This window comes from Hyperoodon ampullatus, assembly GCF_949752795.1.
Source record: "Hyperoodon ampullatus genome assembly, chromosome: 4".
Taxonomy (NCBI): Eukaryota; Metazoa; Chordata; class Mammalia; order Artiodactyla; family Ziphiidae; genus Hyperoodon; species Hyperoodon ampullatus.
In genome coordinates, this window is record NC_136917.1 from 41,143,436 (window position 1) to 41,151,517 (window position 8,082).

Consider the following 8,082-nt stretch of genomic DNA (forward strand, 5'->3'; position numbering starts at 1 on the left):
CTTACTGGCCTAAAAGGCCCAGTGTGAAACTTCTAGTTTAGACAACATCAAGTAAGCCGTGAGCTACTATAGAGATGTTCATTTATTACATGAGAGGTGAAGGAAAGCCACTTCTCTTACTAGGTACCCAGTCAGTCATTAGTTCACCAAAATTGATCGGATTAGTACATTGAAAAGAGAGCAGACTGAGAGAGCTGGGCCACAGATGGGGAAGTTTTGCTGGGATCATTGGGGAAAACATTTTACTGTATGAAGAACAGGCAGCTCTGGGGACCATAATTTTTGGGGGAAGAATGAGGGCTTGATATCTAGGAACTTAGGAGGTAAGAGGCCCAAGACTGTAGGGCAGACATATAGGAAAGTTCAACTTCTCCCACTTCGTGTCCTGTAGCCTGAGTCCTGCCTCCCTGAACCAGAAGGCAACAGCTGACTGGCTGAATATGCATGTTCATGAACCCATGCTGCTGCAGACAGAAAGGCATGAATATTTTAAATCTACATTTTCTGTTTCTGTCAGGAGCTTCAGAAACTTTTGCAATCAAATTGTGGAAGGCAGGAAATCTGAAGGTAGAAGTCATTACCTTCTTGGGCTTAAAGAACAATAAACTTTTTCACCTGCAGGGTCTGTTGGGTAACATATCAAAAGAAAGGGGTAGCACAGGGAACTCTACTCAATACTCTATAATGGTCTATATGGGAAAAGAATCTAAAAAAGAGTGGATATATGTATATGTATAACAGATTCACTTTGCTGTACAGCAGAAACTAACACAACATTGTAAATCAACTCTACCCCAATAAAAATTAAAAAGAGGGGCTTCCGTGGTGGCACAGTGGTTAAGAATCCGCCTGCCAATGCAGGAGACATGGGTTCGAGCCCTGGTCCGGGAAGCTCCCACATGCCACGGAGCAATTAAGCCCGTGCCCCACAACTACCGAGCCCGTGTGCCACAACTACTGAAGCCCATGCGCCTAGAGCCCGTGCTCTGCAACAAGAGAAGCCACAGCAATAAGCCTGCGCACCACAACGAAGAGTAGCCCCCACTCGCCGCAACTACAGAAAAGCCTGTGTGCTGCAACAAAGACCCAATGCAGCCAAAAATAAATAAAATTCAATAAATTAATTTTTAAAAAATTAAAAAGGAAGGGAGGGAGGGAGGAAGGAAGGAAGGAGGGAAGGAAGGAAGGGGTAGCGAGAAACTCCACGCTTCCACTGCAGGAGGCGCAGGTAATATCCCTGTTCGGAGAACTAAGATCCCACCTGCATGCCGTGCAGCGCAAAGAAAGGGTCAGGGGAGGGTGCTCCATGTGGGGCTTTTATCATGTCCCTGTGGTGGGTCATTTTATATGGGAAAAGAATCCAAGGGTAGAAAAAGCAATAATAATTGCAGGTGAGAATAGCACATACTGTAAAGTATCTCAATTTATAAAGTCATTACTTTAGGTGACCTGAAACACTTGAAGTATCAAACGTAATTTTTTTGACTTCTATAGATGCCATTAACATTTGGCATCTAACTCCCTGATGTCTGCACACCTAAAACTAAAGAGGAAAAAAAGTAGGCAGACACAGTAGGGTAAAAAACTCTCCCCCCACCACCCCAAATCTCAGTGATTTGAGAGATAAAGGTTTATTTCTCATTCCCATCACAGTCCAGTGTGGAATGCAGTTCCTCAAGCACCCAGATCCTTCCAGTGAATTCTCTCTTTGGAGCTGGTCAAGAAGGGAGAAGGAGAGAGCCCAAAGAAGGCTACCTTGTGCTTAAATGGCTCAGCCCAGAGGTGACTTACATTACTTGAGCTTATATTACATTGGTGGGAACTAGTCACATGGCCCAGACTTAATACAAGGAGCTGGAGAAACATAGTCCAATATATGTGCCCAGGCAGAAGAGAAAACAGATTGGCAAGCACCTAGTCTCTACCATAGCAAGTGACATTAATTTTAGCATCTAGTCAGTTTCACATTTGGTTTTCCCTTCATTAGCACAATATATAGTGCAGATTATGGTTGGGTTGAGCAAGATTCTAATTCTAAGTAGTCAGAGGAATCATCTTTCCCTAGATTGCCACATCCTTGGCAGGTTTGCTGTCACTTCCTATTTCCTGACCATAACAGACATAGCTCATTAATCATGACATTCTTCCCTATAATTCTAGTCACAGCCCCACAATCCTTCTCAGTACAGAACTACAGATATTCAGGACCGATAGATCAGAGGCAGCATGCAATACAAAACCTATTTTCATCAAGAATCATTGGATTCTTTCCACCCCTTACATTTTATAGATGAAGGAGCTGAAACTTAGGGAAGTAAAATAACTTCATTCACTGACAAAGTTCTCTTTTGTCCCTACTATATATTAGACATGCTAAGTTTAAACAGTACTCCTTCAAACAAGATACAGGCCCTGCCTCCAGGAATTTAAAGGACGGTGAGAAGTCAGATGAGAGGAGGGTAATTACAATACAATGTGACAAGTGCTACAAAAGAGGTAAGGGCAGGATGCTATGGGAGAACGTGACTGACATCTAACCTGCTCTTGATGAGGGTTAGGCAAATCTTGCTAGAGGAAGAGCCATCTACGCTAATCATAAAAATGAACAGACTTTAGCCAGGCAAAGGGTGAAGCTGAAAGATAAGAACATTTCAGGCAGAGGAACCAGCCTGTGCAAAGATCAAAAGGTAAAAATCAGGATGGCAATATATAGAAAACTGCAAGAAATTTAGCCTCACTGGACCCCACAATACAGAGAGATGAAATTAAGGGTGTATCAATTAGCTGCTGCTGTGTAACAAACCACCCAAAACTTAGTGGCTTAAAATAATATCATTATTATTGCTCAGGAGTCTGTAGTTCAGCTGAGCTGTCCTTCTAGTCTTGGCTGGCTCATTCATGTATCAGCAGACAGCTGAGAGCTGGGCAGGTAGTCTCTCTCTCGCATGTCTGGGTATTAGCTAGCTATAGACTGGTTTAGGATAGCCCTGGCTGTGACAGCTGGGCTCTCCTCCAAATAGTCTCTCATCCCCCTGCAGGCTAGCCTGACCTTGTCCACATGGCAGTGGCAGGATTCCAAAAGAAAGAGCAAAAGCACTCCAAGCCTCTGATGCCTGGGCTCAGAAATAACACAGTGCCACTTCCAGTGCATTTGTAAGCCAAAGTGACAAGGACGACTCAGAGTCAAGAGGTGAGAAAACAGACTCTACCTCTTGATGGGAGAAGCTACACAATCTTTTTGCAAAGCATGTGCATACAGGGAGGAAGAATTTAGTCTATTTTTTAAAAAGTCAACCTGCCACAGAGGGAGAGCAGTGGCAAGAGGTAACCTGCAAAGACGGACAGGTCCAAGACATAAAAAGTCTTGTTTTTCAAACTCAGGTGTCCAGAGAGGCAATGGAGAAACAGGGAAGAGCAGCATATTCAGATGTGAACTCTAGAAAGGGGTTACTTTAACCCAAAAGATAGTTGATGAAGGCCTGGATCATGGCAGGAGAGATGGATTGCACAGTGATTAGATTCAAGAGATAACTACAGATACTTCCTGTTGTGGGCGTGGAAAAGAGGGAAGCACCTCAGGTTTTATAGCTGGTGAGAAGAAGAGCTAAGATTAAAGCCAGGCCTTCTACACCCCAATTTCATGTTACTGCCATTCTTCCCATGAGTACAGTATTTTAATTAAGTTCATGGATTTTTCCATCCCTCCCCTACCAGTTACAGTGTTTCCTTGGCTGCTTTCTGAATCCATTACCAGGAAACAGAGGCACCAAGGCCATTCTAAGAAGTAAACCTCATTGCGATATGAAGCCCTGCTTATCAGAGCTAACTATCAGCGGTAGAAAGCCTTTAGAGATAGGGAAATAACAATAGACCCTAATAACAAGGGTGTCCACCTGGTGTGGCCTGGAAAATCATTAACCATTGTTAACGAAATCCTGCTTATTGCTTACCCAGGAGCATGCTTCTCAAAGTTGCTTATGTGATAAGCAGCTCAGTTGCAAATCAGTGCCCGTCATTAGGAGCATTCACCCTTTTGACTTTCAATTTAGGGCTCATATTTGAAACCATTTTGTTTTTTTCTGCTTACAGCATCTCAGTCCTTTGGCCTGTCTCTCCCAGTCAGCAGTCTGCAGGCCTCAGTTCAATTTTAACTGCCCTAAAGAATGGCTTTTTTAGAGAGAGCTCCTCACAAGTGAATCCCATGCATGCCAAATCAATATTGCCCATATTTTTCTGATCTTTGCAAACATACCCTCCAAACCTGATGAAATCTACCTAATTGATTTTGTAGGTCATGGTGACAAACAGAAATTACTTCTGTTTATTTATAGTAGATAATTGCCCATACACTTCACTTTTCTAGCAAGGGGCTCAAATCAGGGTTTTTTTTGTTTTTTTTTGTTTTTTTTTGATGTTGTTGTTCTTGTTGTTGTTTTGCGGTACACGGGCCTCTCACTGTTGTGGCCTCTCCCGTTGCGGAGCACAGGCTCCGGACGCGCAGGCCCAGCAGCCATGGCTCATGGGCCCAGCCGCTCCGTGGCATGTGGGATCTTCCCAGACCGGGGCACGAACCCGCGTCCCCTGCATTGGCAGGCAGACTCTCAACCACTGCACCACCAGGGAAGCCCTCAAATCAGTTTTTGAATCTTCTTTCATTTAATATTACACCTTGACAGGTATGAGTCAGCTATCATTATTCCTTTCTTTTTTTCAGGTCCACTGTGACAGTTGATCTCCAAAGATGGTCTCAATAATTCTGCCCACCCTTTATATTGCATACCCTTTTTCAGCAATTCCCACCAAGAAGTGGAATCTGTTTCCCCACCTCTTGAATCTGATTTGGCCTCATCACTCACCATCATGAACCAACAGAATATGGCATAAGTGACACTGGGCAACTCAATTGGCCTTGCAGCTTCTGGTGTGGCTCTCCTGGAGCTGCTACCATGTTAATTAATGGCAGCCTGCCAGATAGCCTGCCAAGCTATCCAGCTAGCCAGCTGGAGGATTAAACAAGAGAATGTGTACTAAGTCCCTAGCACATAGTAGGTATTCCAGTACTTGTGAGTTTCTTGCCTCATTTTCTATAGTAATCAGTTCCTATCTAGGTAAGGCTTGAATTAAATTAGTAATTTCTGCACATTTCTTTTTAAGAGTAGGAGAATGGTTTTTCCCTCTTCCTTGTTCAGAAATGTACTAAGAACCTGGTGTGATGGTGGCCAGTTGAAGCGTGTCAAATATGATTACCATCTGAAGGACAACAGCAGGGCTCTTCAGAAACCCTCTGCCCCTTACTGAGAGAAAGGGTTCACTTTGTAATATGTTCTCATCAATGAGCACAGAGAGGACTTTGAGTTCTGAATACTAAGTATAGTTCAAAAATCCAACCCATTGGAAAGGAAAAGGAAAATCACAGGTTTTACAACAAAGTCACTCTTCAGGTTCTCGGAATCAGTTTAAAAGACCAATTTTACTGTTTGCCTGCCAAACCTGAGTATTTTCGTCCTATGGTTGCTAACCGCATAGGTCTCCATGGGTCACCAAGGCCTCAGAGACTGGGCTGCTGTAGCAGGAAAAACCAGTCAAACTGGTGGAGGGCAGTGCAGCAGGTGGCAACTTACTCCTTCCTTGGAGTCCTTTGAGGTTTATAAGGAGAAAGGGGTTTGGGGGGTGGGGGGTGGCAGTGGTGAGGGTAGTGTGACATTTTCTTGCCAAGACTGTGTGACAGCAGCAGTGGCAGAGCTGATAACAGTCCAAAATCTGGAGAGTCATTAATAGAAAAAAATACAGTGCCTGCTAAAACCTCCTGACCACCAGCAGGAAATATGATCAACCAGGGTCTGTGGTCTTTCAAAAGCACCCATCCAAGACTCCAATGCACGCTCTTCCATTCGCGGAGGCTGTGCCCATACGTAGGGTGCTGTGGGTGCTAGGGACTGAGAACAGAGAAGGGAGGAAGTGAGAAAGTCAATAAGCCCGACAATCAGGTGGGGAAGGTTACTCCTATGCCAGTTTTCTTTGGCATATGAGTTGATGCTTGCCAATACTTGCAATGAATTGAAGTCTGTATGAAAGGTGAGTTGAAATTGTGACTCAATACTCCCAATTTGAGCAATGTCACATTTTTTTAAAAATAAATTTATTTATTTATTTTTGGCTGCGTTGGATCTTCGTTGCTACGTGAGGGCTTTCTCTAGTTGTGGTGAGTGGGGTCTACTCTTTGTTGCGGTGCGCAGGCTTCTCACTGTGGTGGCTTCTCGTTGCTGAGCACAGGCTCTAGGTGCACAGGCTTCAGTAGTTGAGGCACGTGGGCTCAGCAGTTGTGACTCGCAGGCTCTAGAGCACAGGCTCAGTAGTTGTGGCACACGGGCTTAGTTGCTCCGTGGCACGTGGGATCTTCCCGGACCAGGGCTTGAACCCGTGTCCCCTGTGTTGGCAGGTGGATTCTTAACCACTGTGCCACCAGGGAAGTCCCAATGTCACATATTTTTATTTTTATAAACCATACAATATCCACCTTCATGTCCCAGACGACAAGGTCAGTGAGAAGATGACATCTGTCATCAGTCATTTTTGTGGCTTCTCTCTGTCCTGGTTTGTATCAGAGCATGGGTGTGGTGCACTTTGGGGAAAAATGGAGGTAAGAGCTCTGGTCAGTCCCTGCTGGTCACTGTCATCACCACTGTGCCTTCTAATATGTGTGCGAGGGTTGAGAGCTGCTCCCTCTATTTGTTGGTACTGGCCACTCTGTGTGCTCACTCCTTCAGCCTTCCTCTCCCTAAGTCCCTAGGCCACAGGGGTTGAGACATTCTTCCCAAGAGCACAGCAGCTACAAAACTACCTGCTGGCCAAGGGCCTGTGATTTTTGAAGGGTTTTGTACAAGAGGCAGCCCAGATTTCAGACACCCTACACAGGAGTCTACAATCCCCATCCCGCCCCCGTCTTCAGGACAGAACTTCAGCACAGCCCTCTCATCTGGAAAATTAACAAGGTGGTCAATGCACCCGTGGACCAGGAACCTGAAACTCAAGGCTGCCTGCCCTTCCTCAGACGTGAATGGAAAATCTACCTCCTCATTCTTTGGCTCTGAGTCCACCACAATGAATAAAACAAAGCATAAACTAAGTAATTATTAATGACGGCCTCCCTGATGCTGAACCATGGTCATTTCTCTGTCTTTCCACTGTTGGTAAATAACAGTAAACCTTTCCTGATAGACAAAGAAATGCAAAGTCACCCAACTTGTCCATGCTTTCTCTGTCCAAGCTACTGTGGTCTCTAAGACTGTCAATTCCCAGGGAGTCATCACCAATTGTTTACTTTTCAGTATAATTACAATATGATGCACAACTAGGCAGTTATGTATAATGGTCCCTTCTAATAATAATTATCATCATTATCATTACCATATATTATCATTTATTGGGAGATTATTTTGTAATAAGCACTATGTCAAGAGATATACTTGCATTACCTCATTTTATCCTCAGAACAACCCATAGAAGCAGGCATTATTATCCCCATTTTCCAGCTGTGAAAATCAAAGCTCAGAAAGATTAAATTGCCCATGATCACCAGCTAATACATACAAGAAGTGGGGTCAAGGATACATTGTCTGACTTGAGAGCCCAAGCTTTGAACCTCTAGGATACGTAGCCTTCCTACCACATACAGGATATGCCCAAGCGTGCCTTACTAAGCCCCCGCCCGCCTCTCCAGACTTTTGTACAGCCACACATCACATTTCAGGTCCAGCAAAGAACATACAACTCCCTGAACACGATCTGCTGTTTTACACCTTGGAGCCTCAGTTTCTATGGATCACTCTGCTAGGATCACCTGCTCCCCACCGCTTTTGCTCATTCATCTCACACAAATCAGCTGAGACATAAGTTCCCCAGGAAACTTCCCCCAGGCTGGATTTGTGTCCTCACTCTGTTGTCCCCTAGCACTCCAGGCATTCTTCTGTCATTGTCCTTACCACATCATGTTGTAGTATTATATTTCCTTTTTATTTATCTGTCCTACTAGACTTCAAAAACAGGAATTATGTAACATATGTTTTTATATAATATATAGTC